This window comes from Crinia signifera, chromosome 5, assembly GCF_055691185.1.
Source record: "Crinia signifera chromosome 5, ASM5569118v1, whole genome shotgun sequence".
NCBI classification, from domain to species: Eukaryota; Metazoa; Chordata; class Amphibia; order Anura; family Myobatrachidae; genus Crinia; species Crinia signifera.
Genome location: NC_139221.1, coordinates 336,231,733 through 336,248,630, shown reverse-complemented (window position 1 = coordinate 336,248,630; position 16,898 = coordinate 336,231,733). Strand labels below are relative to the sequence as shown.

The 16,898-nt window shown below is 45.7% G+C and overlaps 1 protein-coding gene across 2 annotated transcripts in view; it reads right to left on the bottom strand.

Annotated features, from left to right (window-relative positions):
- Positions 1-16,898, bottom strand: part of SLC39A4 (solute carrier family 39 member 4) — a 144,283-nt gene that overhangs the window by 53,429 nt on the left and 73,956 nt on the right. The window lies entirely within an intron of this gene.

The window sequence follows — 16,898 nt, the reverse complement described above, 5'->3', positions numbered from 1 at the left end:
GTTTCACCAATTTTGATACAACTGGGCAGTGAAAATGAAAAATTACATTTTTTTACACAAAAATGCAGTTCTGGCTCCAAATTTGTCATTTTCACAAGGAATGAAGAAGACAAAGCACCCCAAAATCTGTGCCCCAATTTCTCCCGAGTACGGCAATGCCTCACATGTGACCAAAAAATACCAGTTGGGTGCATGGCAGGACTCAGAAGGGAAGGAGTGATTTTTGGATTTTGCAGCTCAGATTCTGGTGGAATGTTGGTGGGTGCTATGTCGCATTAGCAAGACCCCCGAAGCACCAATACAGTGGAACCCCCCCACAAGTGACCCCATTTTGCAAACTACACCCCTCAGGGAATTCATCTAGGGGTATAGTGTACATTTCAAACCCCCAGGGGTTTCACCAATTTTGATACAACTGGGCTGTGCAACTGAAAAATTACATTTTTTACACAAAAATGCAGTTCTGGCTCCAAATTTGTCATTTTCACAAGGAATGAAGGAGACAAAGCACCCCAAAATCTGTGCCCCAATTTCTCCCGAGTACGGCAATGCCTCACATGTGACCAAAAAATACCAGTTGGGTGCATGGCAGGACTCAGAAGGGAAGGAGTGATTTTTGGATTTTGCAGCTCAGATTCTGGTGGAATGTTGGTGGGTGCTATGTCGCATTAGCAAGACCCCCGAAGCACCAATACAGTGGAACCCCCCCACAAGTGACCCCATTTTGCAAACTACACCCCTCAGGAAATTCATCTAGGGGTATAGTGTACATTTCAAACCCCCAGGGGTTTCACCAATTTTGATACAACTGGGCTGTGCAACTGAAAAATTACATTTTTTACACAAAAATGCAGTTCTGGCTCAAAATTTTTCATTTTCACAAGGAATGAAGGAGACAAAGCACCCCAAAATCTGTGCCCCGATTTCTCCCGAGTACGGCAATGCCTCACATGTGACCAAAAAATACCAGTTGGGTGCATGGCAGGACTCAGAAGGGAAGGAGTAATTTTTGGATTTTGCAGCTCAGATTCTGGTGGAATTTTGGTGGGTGCTATGTCGCATTAGCAAGACCCCCGAAGCACCAATACAGTGGAACCCCCCCACAAGTGACCCCATTTTGCAAACTACACCCCTCAGGGAATTCATCTAGGGGTATAGTGTACATTTCAAACCCCCAGGGGTTTCACCAATTTTGATACAACTGGGCTGTGCAACTGAAAAATTACATTTTTTACACAAAAATGCAGTTCTGGCTCAAAATTTCTCCCGAGTACGGCAATGCCTCACATGTGACCAAAAAATACCAGTTGGGTGCATGGCAGGACTCAGAAGGGAAGGAGTGATTTTTGGATTTTGCGGCTCAGATTCTGGTGGAATGAATGGTGGGTGCTATGTGGCATTAGCAAGACCCCCGAAGCACGGTGAAATGATGAACCTAATAATCCATAGATGTGTGGTATATTTTAAAACACTCCTTTATACATAGGCCGGGTTTGTCGGGGCAAGTGTCACACTGGAAAATAGTTTGCTTTCTTATTCCCTTTTTATAGCAAACTTTGCACCTTTTTTGTGTCCTGCCCTTTTTTCCAGTGGAGGGGATTTCATCAGGAAAATGCTGCCCTGGTACAATACGGGGGCCAGTACTAGAAGTACTGGGGCCCTCTGCCTGCTGGTTCCCAAATATTAGGCCCTTTATGACTTCCTCTTGAAAGTGCATAAATGTCCCCCTCTGGCTGGTAGAACGGAATAGCACGTAAGCGTTATACAGTGCCATCTGGATGATATACACGGCCAGCTTCTTGTACCAGATTTTTGTTTTCTGCAGGGCACTGTACGGCTTCAGTACCTGATCTGAAAGATCCACTCCGCCCATGTACCTATTGTAATCCAGGATACAATTAGGTTTTGAGGTGTGGGTACTGGTACCTCGTACAGGGACGGAGGTGGTACTGTCTCCTTGAATTGTTGTCAGTATAAGGACATCCCTCTTGTCCTTATATTTGACCAACAACATATTTTCGGTGCATATTCCCCTGCTTTCACCCCTTCTCATTACTTGGGCAATGTGCGTTTTTGGGAGGCCTCTTTGGTTCTTGCGTACAATACCGCAAGCTGCTGTACCTCTTGAACCAAGGGCCTTAAACAGGGGGATGCTGGTGTAAAAGTTATCCACATAGAGGTGATAACCTTTATCCAGGAAGGGGTGCACTAAATCCCAGACAATTTTTCCACTAACACCTACGAGGGAGGGGGGGCATTCTGGCGGTTCAATTCTTGAATCCTTCCCTTCATATACCCTAAACCTGTGGGTGTACCCTGAGGTGCTTTCACACAGTTTATACATTTTTATGCCATACCTTGCCCTCTTACTGGGAAGGTACTGGCGGAATTTAACCCTTCCTTTAAAATGTATAAGGGACTCGTCTATGCAAATGAATTTATCTGGGATGTACATCTCTTCAAATTTGGCACTGAAGTGATCAATGACCGGCCTGACTTTGAATAGCCGGTCAAAGGTGGGATCATCTCTGGGTGGGCACTGTGCATTATCGTTGTAATGCAAAAATTTAAGGATTAACTCAAAACGATTCCGGGTCATGGCCATACGGTAAAGTGGGGTGCTGTACAGAACATCTGTACTCCAATATTGCCTAATTTCTGGCTTTTTTACTATGCCCATATGAAACACCAGACCCCAAAACGTCATCATCTCTACTGCATCTACAGGGGTCCACCTAGCAAATGATGACGTGGGGTTTTGAGCAATAAACTGCTGGGCATATAAATTACTTTGGTCCACCATTAAATTTATAAAATCATCAGAGAAAAATAATTTGAAAAAGTCAATTTCTCTGAGACCTGTTGAATCAAATTGGATTCCTGGGATGGCCAAAAACTCAGGAACCTGGGGCTCAAAATTGTATGGTGGTGGGGTCCATACGAGATCGATTATTGGGGGGGGTCTCAGCTGCTCTACGGGGGCGTCTTTGAGGGGTTCCCTCATCACTAGAGGAGGAAGAGGAGCTTAAGATGAATCCTTCAAATTCCCCGCTTGCCTCACTGGCTGTGTCAGAGTCAGAGGCAAGCATGGCATATGCCTCCTCCGCTGAATACATTCTTCTGGATGACTGGGATGACATTTGGGATGACATTTGGGATGACATTTGGGATGCCATTTTTATTTTTGTGTTTCTGGTAGTGAAATGTTTCAACACGTGTATAGTGTAGGGGGGGTACAAACTTTATTTCAATGTAGTATGTAGTGTGTAGTGTGTATGTAGTGCAGAAAAAAAAAAAGGTCCTGCGCCAAAAATTGAGCACAGATGTTGGTCAGTAACGTCCGTCACTGAACAGCGCTCAAAGGCAACAGGAATTTGATCAAAAAAATTTGATCAAAAAAAATTAAAAAAAGACCCCACAGCACCCTCAAAAAAAAAAAAAAAAGGTGATCAGTGATGCGACACTGATTACCAGTGAGGGGCAGCAGGTGCACAACCTTTGGTGCAACTGACAGTGCAACTGGCAGGTATATATAAAAAAAAAACCTCTGCACCCCCAAAAAGTTGCTGATCACCTCAGATATAGTGATCAGCACAAAAGGGGGGGGCAGCAGACACAAAATATAGCACTCTCTATCACTCTCTGTCACTATCTCTCTATCTCTCTCTATCTCTCTCTATCTCTCACTATCTATCACTATCTATCACTCTATGACACTGCAGCAGCAGCACTGACAGTTATATATATAAAAAATAACCCCTGCACCCCCAAAAAGTTGCTGGGGGTGCACAAAAAGGGGGCAGCAGACACAAAATATAGCACTTTCTATCACTATCTCTCTATCTCTCACTATCTATCACTCTATGACACTGCAGCAGCAGCACTGACAGGTATATATATAAAAAAAAACCCTGTGCCCCCAAAAAGTTGCTGATCAGTTAATTTATACTGATCAGCACAAAAGGGGGGGGCAGCAGTCAGTTGCACACGCAGTACAGCTGTATATATATAAAAAATATATAGCACAATCTGTCACTATCTCTCTATCTCTCTCTATCTCTCTCTATCTCTCTATCTATAACTCTATCACACTGCAGCAGCACAAAATATAGCACTCTCTGTCACTAGCCCTCTCTATCTCTCTCTATCTCTCTCTCTCTATCTCTCTCTCTCTCTCTATCTCTCTCTATCTATAACTGGAACACACTGCAGCAGCACAGCAGCACAACACAGCACAGCACAACACAGGAAGTCACAAGCTCCAGGAACGCTACAAGCTGTGATCAGGTAAGTATTTTGCAAGGATCAGGTCAGTAAAACGGCAGATTGGCACGGTGACCGCACTGCACGCAATTCCAGACCGGAATGGCGTCTGCAGTGCAGTCACCGTTAGTTTAAATCCCCCTCCATGGCTGTGATTGGTCCGTCGGTCCGACGAACCAATCACGGCCTTTAGGGGGCGGGTTGGGTGAGGTGGGGTGACACCAGTGTCACCCTTACACCCCGTGGTGATTGGTGCTGTACTTTACAGCACCAATCACCACCGATCCCTGTGTCACCGGCGAACGTTATTCGCCGGTGACACAGAAAACGCTGTAATTGGCTGTTCACACTGAACAGCCAATCACAGCGATCGCCGACGGGGGGGGGCGGCATCGCAGCCCCCCCTGGGCATGCAGGGACATGTCTGCTGTCAGGGACAGCAGACATGTTTAAACTGTCACCGCGTCTATAGACGCGGTGACAGTTAAATGGCATGACGTACATTTATGCCATGTGTCGGGAAGTACTTCCCGACCATGGCCCTTATTCTGGTTGGTGCGGTCGAGCCGCATATGCGGCTCCGACCGCACCAGACGTATCCCCGCCCACACTACGGATCGCCACGGCCGTCCGTACACGGACGGCTGGCGATCCGCACGAAAATGGTGGAGGCGTACGCCTCCACCATGGTGGGAGCTGCCCCCTGCATTCGATGGTCGACGACCATCGAAGGCAGGTCCGCACGCCGCGGCAGCTCCCGCAAGCTGAGACCACACGGACAATCGTCCGTGTGGTAGCTTGTATGGGGGCTGAAAGCTGACATCCGCCGACGTCAGCTTTCCGCCCCCATGAGTGGCGTCATGCCCTCATTACCATGCGTACGCCCCGCGTTTGCATGGGAACGCCCATGAAACGCGGGGCGTACACATAGGGAAATGAGGGGATGAAGCCCCTCACGCCCCTATACGCCCCCTTTGCGGCGGACGAAATCCGTCTGCGGCGAAGGGGGCTGCACATGCGCAGATTGACCTCTGCGCATGTGCAGAAGAAAAACATCGGCGGTACGGCCGCACGCGGGCCGTACCGCACGAATCAAAATAAGGGCCCATGACGTAAATGTACGTCAAATGTCGGGAAGGGGTTAAGGACACTACCAATTTCTTATTACTGTTGCAAGGGGTGGATGTAGTCCCGCCTGGTACCTTATTGGTATGTCTGGATGTATGCAGCCTCTACACCTCCATTCCACACGGGGGAGGACTGGAGGCTGCATCCAACTTTGTTAGACAGTACCTCGATCCAGAGTTATTTGACCATGATTCATTTTGTCAATTGCTTAACCTTACTCTTAAGCGAAATTATTTCCTCTTTGACGGGGCATACTATTTGCAACTACGGGGGTGTGCCATGGGGTCTGCCGTGGCCCCCTCGTTTGCAAACATATTTATGTTCGTCGAGGAGGAGAGGTGTTTTTTGAATTGCCCAGAATTACTCGTTATATTGACGACATCTTTATGTTGTGGACAGGAGAGGCTTAAGCAAGTAGTTGACCATGTCAACTCTTTGGAGTCGACAATCAGGTACACCGCCACGTGGAGTGCTGAGGAAGCGCATTATCTAGACGTCACCATAAAGATAATTGATGGTAAAATCAGTACAGACGTCTATTCAAAAGATGTTGACAGGAATACTTTCCTAATGGCTTCCAGCCATCATCCATCTGCCCTCAAACGTGGCTTGCCAATGTCGCAGATGATGCGGATATCACGCATCATGAGTGACAGAGACAAACTGGAACCCAGGTTAGATTAACTTAGCTTAGGCCATTGGCGGCATTTAAAAGGGGTGCCAACCTTAAAGATCGCCTCATGAGAACAGATATCACAGGCAGAGGCATCCCCAAACCACCAAATGTGTTTTTTAAACCTCTGGGCTGCTACAGCTGCTTTTCCTGCACGACCTGTAACCACATCATTACTTTTCGTACATTTAAACATCCTCATTCCACCAAACAATTCGAAATTAGACACATCATGAACTGTAAATCCACTCATGTAGTTTACGTTATTGTTTGTCCCTGTAACTTGTACTATGTGGGGCAAACCACAAGGTCCTTTCGCGAGAGATTGGGGTTACACCGGTCGGCCATCAACCTGTCCATTATGGGCAGGGAGGTGGACCAACCGGTGGCACGTCATTTCAAGATGTTAGGTCACTCTCTAAGCTCTCTAAAGTATTTCATGATCGACCATGTCCCTGAGTCGATGAGAGGCAGTAATAGGGCCAAACAACTGTTAACCTTAGAAGCTAGGTGGATTTTTAGGCTGGGTACCATCCAACCGGGTGGCCTTAATGAAAAGATTAACCTTAATAGCCTTATTTAAGGTCTAGACCCATTGCTTAATATTTTTAGTATAATCTATGAAATCTTTATTAATGTTATCTCTGCCAATATATGTATTTCTCTGTATGTGTGTATGTATATGTCCATGTTTGAATGTTTATTGTGATTATTGCTATGTATTGTCTAATACCTGCTTTTTTATTTACATCTCCACAGACCGATTTACCCATGGCAACCAAGGACTGTGATGGTGGATGGTGCGGTGCGCTAGTGCTGATTCAGGGTGCCACAGTAGGGTGAGTACACAGCATCAGTACAGGCTGGCACTGCCTCCTCCAATCTACACAGCCAGGTGTGCCTATGGAGTCAGGTCTATGGGAGCGTATAACTGTTTGTATATTATCTGGCAGCCCGGGCTCCCGCTGTGACTCCAGCGGCTGCGTGCTGCTGTCTGGGTTTGTGTCAGATGATGCGTCCCGCCCGTGGAACGCAAGCAGAAGGTTGCTAAGCAACACTCTGAGTGCACCAGGGTGGCAGTGCGCGCTGATCACTTCCGGCAGCGGCAGACGCGGCTGAGATGTCCGGGGAGCGTGGCGGCTTCAGGTAAAGTATAAATGAGATCACTTTGGGGGATTTGGTTGCTGTAGGAGGGTCTGAGGACGGGGTTTGTCCCCCGAAACGTTACCCACTGTTTTGTACATGTCTGTATTTTAATACAGATTTTTCACGCTGCAAAATCCCTTTGAGTGCCGTATTTGTCCTACCTGGTGGGACTTTGGACTGTATATATATATATATATATATATATATATATATATATATATATATATATATATGTATATGTATATATATATATAGTCCACTGGTGCTGCCTGCACTGAATAGAGTCTGCCAGGACCTACTCAGTCCACTGGTGCCACTGGCAGTGCTACTGCCTAAGTACCTACCTACCTACCTGCTATATATAATTTAATGAAAAAATAATACCTGTCCTGTAGTGCTGCGTGGAACTGTAATAAATAATTCCATGCTGCTGGTGCACTGACATGTGCCACTGAGTGCCAACCAGTACCTAATAATTAATTATTATAAATTCTGCTGGTGCATATACTACGCGAGGGGAAGCGGATTACTTTACATGTATTCTGCGTCCCCTCGCTGCGCTCGCCACACTATAGAAAATCAACTCCATGCGTAGTTGGATAGTGGGGGTATGAAATCACCCATGGGTGACTATACAATTAAAAATCGGGTGTTTACAATGAAAAATGGCATTGCATGAATTGTATGCCACTATATTGCATGCGATGCGATGAAAAAATCGGGCACCCAGATATTACATAAGTACCCATATCCCAAATCCCCAAGGAGAGTCCTAGGGTGGCGGGCCTTCCCATCACTGTACGTGAAGAGGTGGCTCCTTCCACCATTTGCAGTACACCCTCTGCATATGCTGGAAGGATCACCCACAGTCTAGTTCCAGATTTTATTAATGAAGGTGATGTTGTACACCAGGAGGAGGAAATTGATGTAGCTGGCGCTGAGGAAGACGTTGACGAGGAGGATGGAGAGGTGGTTTGCTTAAATGACGCACCAAGGGGGAATGAGACACCTGGGGGGGGGGAAGTTGTTGTCCATGGGATGAAAAAGCCCATAGTCATGCCTGGGCAGAGGACCAATAATTCCACCTATACGGTCTGGAATTTTTTTTATCCGAATCCGGACAACAATTTTTTTTTGCCATTTGTAGCTTATGTAAAACTCCAATAGGCAGGGGTAAGGATCTTGCCCACCTAGGGACAACCTCCCTTCGACGTCACCTAAACAAGCTTCAGAAATCAGTTTTTAATTCAGGAATTGCGACTAGCAGTCCAGCGACACCTAAATCACTTGGTCCTCCTTTTGGAACCAAGCACCTGAAAAGCACACCACCAACTCCCTCCTCATCAAATTCCTCCTTGATCTGGATCAGGGGGAGTCCTGCAGGCCATGTCACCTGCATGACTGACTCCATAGATTCCTCCGGAGGATCCTGCAGCGCTACGCCTACTACTACTGCCGCTGCTGCTGTTGCTGCTCCTGGAAGCCAATCATCATCCCAGAGGGAAAGTCGTAAGACCAATACGTCTTTCAGTAAGCAATTGACCGTCCAACAATCATTTGCCATGAGGACGAAATACGACAGCAGTTATCCTATGGCAAAGCGGATAACTGTGGCCTTGACAGGTGTTAGACGTGCGTCCGGTGTCTGCCATCAGTGGAGTGGGATTTAGACGGTTGATGGAGGTATTGTGTCCCCGGTACCATATTCCACTTCACTAGGCAGGCGATACCTATGATGTACAGGGACGTCAGAAAAAGTGTCCTCAGTGCCCTGAAAAATGCGGCTGTACCCACTGTCCACGTAAATACGGACATGTGGACAAGTGGATCAGGGCAAACTAAGGACTATATGACTGTGACAGCCCACTGGGTAGATGCAGCCCCTTCCGCAGCAGCAGCATCTCCTGCACGCTAGCTCCTTCCAAGGCAGGCTACACTGTGTATCACCGGTTTCAGAAAGAGGCACAATGCCGACAACCTCTTAGAGAATCTGAGGGAAATCATCTCTCAGTGGCTTACCCCCCTTAGACGCTCCTGGGGATTTGTGGTGTCAGACAACGCCAGTAACATTGTGCGGGCATTAAACATGGGCAATTTCTAGCACGTGCCATGTTTTGCCCACACAATAAATTTGGTGGTGCAGCATTTCATCAGAAGTGACAGGAGCGTGCAGGAGATGCTTGAGGTGGCCCGCAAAATTTCATTCTGCCACTGCCTGCCGAAGGCTGAAGCATCACAAAAAACTCCTCATCCTGCTTAAACAAGAGGTGGTGATGCGATGGAACTCCACCATCTATATGCTTCAGAGGATGGTGGAGCAGCAAAAGGCCATTCAAGCCTACATGGCCAATTATGACATAGGCAATGAAGCCAGCCTGCACCTGACTCAAACACAGTGGAGGCTGATTTCCGTGTTGTGCAAGGTTCTCCAGCCATTTAAACTAGCCACACGTTAAGTCAGTTCCAGCTTGAGTCAGGTGATTCCCCTGATCAGGCTGTTGCAGGAGCAGCTGGAGAAAGTGAAGGAGGAGCTAAAGCGTAGCGATTCCGCAAAGCATGTCGCTCTTGTGGATGAAGCCCTCCATAAGCTTTGCCAGGATACGAGGGTGGTCAGTCTGTTAAAGTCAGAGGAATACATTCTGGCCACCGTGCTCGATCCTCGGTGTAAAGTGTATGTTGTGTCTCTGTTTCCGGCGGACACAAGTCTACAAAGGTGCAAAGACCTGCTGGTCAGGAGATTGTCATCTGAAGGGGACCGTGTCACGGCCCCATCTCCTCCTTCACTTTCTCCCACACCTGTGCCTGGGAGGAAACAGCTGCGATTTCCCACACAAACCACTGGCGGGGATGCAGGGCAGGCAGGAGGTAGTTTTGACATCTGGTCCAGACTCAAGGACCTGGCAACGATTACTGACATGTCTACTGTCGGTGCATTGGATGCTGTCACCATTGAAAAAATGGTGGAGGATTACTTTGGTGACAGCATCCAAGTAGTCATGTCAGACAGTCCTTACCTGTACTGGCAGGAAAAAAAGGCAGTTTGGAAGCTCCTGTATAACCTGGCTCTATTTTACCTGAGTTGTCCCCCCTCCAGTGTGTACTCAGAAAGAGTTTTTAGTGCAGCGGGGAACCTGGTCTGTGAGCGGCAAGGGAGGTTGCTTCCGAAAAATGTTGAGAAGATGATGTTTATAAAAATGAATTATCAATTATTTAATGAAGACCAGGAATTGCCTCCAGAGATTATAACGGGACCTGTGATTGTTGAGTCCAGCGGGGACAAATTGATAATCTGTGAGGATAAGGAAGTACACACTGAATGGGGCGAGGAATCAGAGGAGGAGGATAATGAGTGACGATGACATCTTGTCGCTGTAGAGCCAGTTTATACAGGGAGATATTATGAATTATTTTTTTGTGTGGAGGCCCAAACAAACCAATCATTTCAGCCACAGTTTTGTAGGCCCTGTCGCTGAAATGTTTGGTTTGTTAAAGTGTGCATGTCCTATTTTCGCAACATAAGGGTGGGTGGGAGGGCCCAAGGACAATTCCATCTTGCATCACCATTCATTATTCCTACTGCTGAGAGTCATTCATACTGTATGTGGGACTTGTCTTTTCAATGCATACAACTGTTTGTATTCCACTAATGAGAGTAATTGATTGCTGCACCAATCACCCACTGCTCCTCGGCTGGTCGCAGCTCTCACCCTGCATTAATGTGAAAGTCTGCCACTGCAGATCTCACCCTGCATTAATGTGGGAGTCTGCCACTGCAGCTCTCACCCTGCATTAATGTGGGAGTCTGCCACTGCAGCTCTCACCATGCATTAATGTGGGAGTCTGCCACTGCAGCTCTCACCCTGCATTAATGTGGGAGTCTGCCACTGCAGCTCTCACCATGCATTAATGTAGGAGTCTGCCACTGCAGCTCTCACCATGCATTAATGTGGGAGTCTGCCACTGCAGCTCTCACCCTTTTTTTTTTTTTTTTAGCCTTGATACTTTTAGGGATGCTGTACTAGCCGACACATTTAGGTGGACTCTGGTCTGTCTTGTATCAAGCACAGTGGTCTCATGTGCATGAGATTGTTCTCTGTCCTCTTCTAGAATTGTGTCACCATCACCATCTTCATTCTTGGTGAGAATGTGATCTCCCTGACCATTCTCTCCAGCTCTTCCAGTACCTGTACTTCTTTAGAATCTGCATTCCAGTATCCCAGCAGCTGGCAAGTTCGGTCATTTCTCTTAGTTTTAATTCTGCTCATCATCAATCGTATCTTCTCAGTCAATGAGGTATTGCTCAGAATAAGTCCATTCACATTTTTAGAAATATGGCTATCCACAGGTTGTTCAGTCTGCCATTTGAGATTGGGATCTTTCAGCACGGAGACAAACTGCACATTAGGGTCAGGATCAGACAAGGCGTTAAATTGGGTTTCTACCATGAATTTCTCAAATAATCCCATTGGGCTGCAACAATCACTTTCTTTTTTATTTTATTTTTTATAAATTTCTTTATTATTATATCAGAGTTTCATATGACAATCCAAAGGGATATACAATCCCCTTAAAGGAAAAACAAAAAGAAAAAAAAAGAAAAACATCCAAGACATACAGAATAAAAAAATACAATACAAAAACTCACAATACAAAAACTCACAATAACTTAACAATGACAAGACAAGACGTTGTATCATCTTAAGCAGTACTTTTATATTTTATAGTTATATTTACATTTATATTGGTGGGTAAGTTGATCAATAGGGCAAAAGATAGGACCGTAACTGCTCTTTCCTGAAAATTACCCTGTCTACCTTCTTATTAACCCCCTTTTGGTACTTTGTTTTATATCTTTGCCATGCTTCTCACTTGACTATCCTGGAGTTACCATTTTTCACTAGGGTTTCCATATTGTAATTAAATTCTATTTTATATATTACTTTCTGAGAGGTTGGGATCTGTTCTTGTTTCCATAATTGGGCAATCACAGTTGTTATAGCGCTAATTGATTGATTTAACAGATATTTCGTTGCACTATTTAAGTTTGATGGAACCATATGTAGCAGTACCATCTGCGATGTCAACTGGGTCCTGAGTCCCAACATCTCAGAGAGGAAATTTTCCATTTCCCCACAGAAACTCTCTGGTTTTTTAAAGGCCCAAAAGATATGCTTAAGATCCCCTCTTTCCTCACACCTCCAGCATGTATCTGGTTGTTGAGGGAAGAATCTATTAATCTTTGCCGATGTATAATAGGTCTGGTAAAAGATTTTTAAATATCTTTCAATGTGTGTCGTAGACTTAGACATTTGGTGGACCAACTTAAATAATTGCGACCATTGCGTTGTATCCAAAGAGAAAGTCAGCTTGCCTTCCCATTTCTTTTGCAAACTGTTTTTGACTTCCTCTCTCTCTTGTGACAGTATCTTGTACCAGAAAGTGATTCCACCCTTCCTACTCAACCCAGATATATGGTTCAGCATTTCCTTTGGCAATATGCCCATTTCCTTTAGACCGTAGGCCTTGGATTGCAACCAATGTCTAATTTGAAGATATTTATGAAATTCGATATTTGGAATCCCGTATTTACTTTTGATCTGTTCAAATGGCATCAGTTGCCTGTTTTCATAAAGATCTGCTAGTGTTTTAATTGCTAAATTTCTCCATCTATCTAAGTTCAAGTTGGGTATCACCTTAGCTATAGGTTCTAGTGAGAGGTGTCCTATTGGGGCTCCCAATAGACCCTGCTTATCCAAGAGTTTATACCATTCTTTCAAGATCACATCTATAGATTTTAAATGTGTCTTGCTTCTTTCCCAAATTTGGGGGGGGGGGGCCAGATTAAATCTCCTAAAGAAATGCAGCTGACACAATTATACTCAGGGTCCAAGCACAAGTTGTCCTTAGTGGGTCCTTTCCATTGTTTAACCTGATCTACCAGGGTAGCTGCTTGATATATAAGTTTGGGAAGCCTAACCCTCCTCTAACTTTGGGGAGCGTTAAATAGTTTTTCGCTATTTCAGCCCGCTTGTTTCTCCGCATATATCTATTCAGTACAGAGTTGAATCTGGCTATCCAGTATCTGGGAAGCGATCTTGGGATTGCCCGATACAGATAGACAATTTGTGACAGTAGAAACATTTTAACCGTTGCCAATCTGCCCAATAGGGATGCTTCTACTTTCATTCATTTATTCACTTTCAAATTTAAATGATGAAGCAGAGGACCGTAGTTAAACTCTATCAAGTTCTTTTCATTAGATACCAGCTGGATGCCCAGGTACTGCAGTGCCATCTCCTTCCATCAAGAAGGCTAAGTCAGTAGGGGCCATATTTAATGGGAGGGCCTCAGATTTATTTGTATTTAATTTGTAATATGAGACTTTGGAAAAGTCTCCGATTATATTTAGCACCGCTATCAGGGACTCTTTTGGGTCTGACAGAAAGAGCAGAACATTGTCAGCATAAAGTAGTGTTGTATGATGGCTTTTCTTTACTATCACACCTCTTACTTCTGCTGTTTGCCTGATGAGTTCCGCTAGTGGTTCTATCGCCAAGACATATATAATGGGGGACAAAGGGCACCCTTGTCTCATTCCATTTGCAATGGGAAATTTCTCTGAGACAAAACCGTTGCAAAACACATGTGCCAAAGGGGACTCATATAAAGTCAAGATAGCTTTCAAGAAACTCCCTTCCAAGCCGAATTATTGAAGGACTCTTTACATAAATCCCCAATGCAGACGGTCAAATGCTTTTTCCCCTTCTAACGACAGAACCACCAGCGGAAACTCATTTCTTGCTGCATATTCCATTATATGGATTGCTCTGTATATGTTGTCTGGGCCTTGTCTATTTTTTTATAAAGCCTGCTTGATCTGCCTTAATTAAGTCCCCAAAACTGGAGTCAGGCTATTTACTATCATCTTGGCATATATTTTGATGTCACTATTTAGTAAAGCAATTGGCCTATAATTTTGGGGCGCAGTCAAGTCTTTCCCTTCCTTGCCTATCAAAACCACTCTCGCCTCTAGCATCTCTTCTGGGAATTTACCCGCTTGTCTCCCCTCTTGAAAGGCCTGAAGCAAGATTGGCGCTATCTCCTTTTGATATATTGTAAAAAAATGATTTATAAAGCCATCCGGCCCCGGTGTTCTGTTTACTTTCAGGGTCTTAATTGCCTCTAAGACTCCTGTAGGCTCCAAGGTGCATTGAGAGTCTCTCTCTCTCTGTTGAGGACTTATCTTAGGGAGATTTATTTTACCCAAAAAGGCATCTACTCTATATCCTCTAAGGAAGGCTGGAAATACCCTCGCCCCCTTTTAAGTTATATAGTTCTTTCAGATATTCAGCGAAGATATTCGATATATCTGCAGGATTGGTTATTTTTTCGCCACCTCTTGATATATAGGGCTTTAACAGCGTTCCTTAGTCTAGCTCCTTTGATCTTCCTTGCCATAAATCTCGAGGCTTTATTTCCTTCCCTATAGAACTTTTGCTTAAATCTCTCCAATTCTCTATTTATTTGTTTAGCAATAACTGTTTCTAGTTCTGCTCTTCTTTTGAAGAGCTCCTGTAATATTTGATCATTAGAGGGGTGGCTTTTATGGCTTTGCTCAAGCTCTTTAATCTTATCTTCAAGGTCTGTTAAGGATTTTAACTCCTGTTTTTTTAATCTTGATACCATCTAGTCAACAATCACGTTTCTCTGGTGAAACTGCAGAGTAAAGGCCCCCATACACTATGCGATTTGGGCACGATTTTGCCCGATTCGGATGAATCGGGCCGTAAAATCGGCCCAAATCGCATATGGAGACATGCCCTCCGACCCGATGCGCGGCCCCGTGCGCATCGGATCGGAGTCGGCAGGTCGGACGGGCTGCACATAAGATTTTCTAAATCTTATGTGCTGCCCGGAGCCGTGCAGGGACTGCAGCTGGCGGGGGGACCTACCAGAGCCGGGCGGAGGGATCATGGGAGCGGCGCAGGGAGCCCGGCAGAGGAGGAGAAGAAGCTGCCGTCAGCGGGAACAGGGGGGGGTGGCGGCGCAGAGTACCAGGGAGCCGGGGCCGGGCAGGAGAAGACGCTGCCAGGCAGCGCGAGTGGCGCCGGGAGCAGAACACTTAAAAAAAAGCCCATACAAACGCATAGGAAGCCATTGATTGGCTGAGCCAATCTCTAATTAGCTGAGAGAGGTCTCAGCCAATCAATGGCTTCCTATGCGTTTGTATGGGCTTTTTTTTTTTAAGTGTTCTTCTCCTGCCCGGCCCGGCTCCCTGGTACTCTGCGCTGCCCCCACTGCTCCCGCTGACAGCAGTGGCTTCTTACACGGCTCCCTGCACCCCAGGATCACCGGCGCCCCCCCTGCCCCTCACCGCCTGCCCCCTGCTCCTCACCACCCGCAGCTCCCCGTTACATGTGGTAAATCGATTTATCACATGTAAATTTGGCACATCAAGTGACAAATTATATGTGAGCCTCCCGGGGAGCTGCCGGGCGGCTCACAGGAGAATTGGGTCCGACTTGTCCTAAGGACAAGTCGGCCTAATGTATGGGGGCCTTTAGAGGGATCCACGTGGTATTCCATCTCCTTACTTTCTTTCATGACCTCCGCACCGCTGTCTCCGGGGCTGTCACTCAGCACCAAAAAGCTGCATTAGCGGCCGATGTTCTGTTGCGCAGATACCTGGTGACTTGAGTCCACGGAGTCTTCCTACTTCCCAAGATTAAATGTATTAATAATAACACAATCAAGCCAGATAGGGGTCTTATTAGATATTAAACTGATAGAAACAGTTACACACTTGCAGAACAAGTCAGTGCTGCACGAAACGCCCACTGCTCCTCGGCTGCACATCATAAACACGATCAAGCCAGATAGGGGTCATATTGGGGCCTAGTTTTTAAAACTGCCATCCTGTCTGCCGCTGCAGTGCCACTCTTAGATGAGCCACGTGTTTGTGCCGCACACTTGTGTGGCTTAACATAGTTATCCACCTACCTCGGTGCAACCTTTTGCTCTAAAACCGATAGTGTGAGGTGTTCAGAATAGACTGGAAATGAGTGGAAATTAATGTTATTGAGGTTAATAATAGCATAGGAGCAAAAAAAAAATTCTGCAATTTTAGCAGTTTTTATGCTTTAAAAAAAAATCAGAACCCAATACCCAAAACGTTTAGGGGGTGTTTTGGCAAAACCAATTAGAACCCAAAACCTGAAGGTAATCAGAACCCAAAACGCGAAAAGTGGCCGGTGCACATCCCTAAAGTATACATTGTACCAAATATTGTTTGGGTACTGTCAGGGCTATTTTTGTGCAGGTTCCAGCAGGAACTGTGGCCCTTATTCTAGTTCACTCTTTCTGACAAAATATTTCTTAGATGGACAAAACCATGTTCACCGCAGGTGGGGCAGGTGTTACTTGTGCAGAAATAATTAGATTTGGGTGGGGTTTTACACCTTCCTCACCTGCAGTGCGCATGGTTTTGTCCATCTAAGAAATATTTTGTCAAAAAGAGTGAACTAGAATAAGGGCCACAGTTCCTGCTGGAGCCTGCACAAAAATAGCCCTGGGTACTGTACAACAATGGTGTACATGGCAGAAAGATCATTGGTTTCCAGCTGTAGTTTGCTAGAGTTCACCTGGATGAGCCAGAGGGTTGATGAAATGGTTTCCTGGCCGGAGGAGA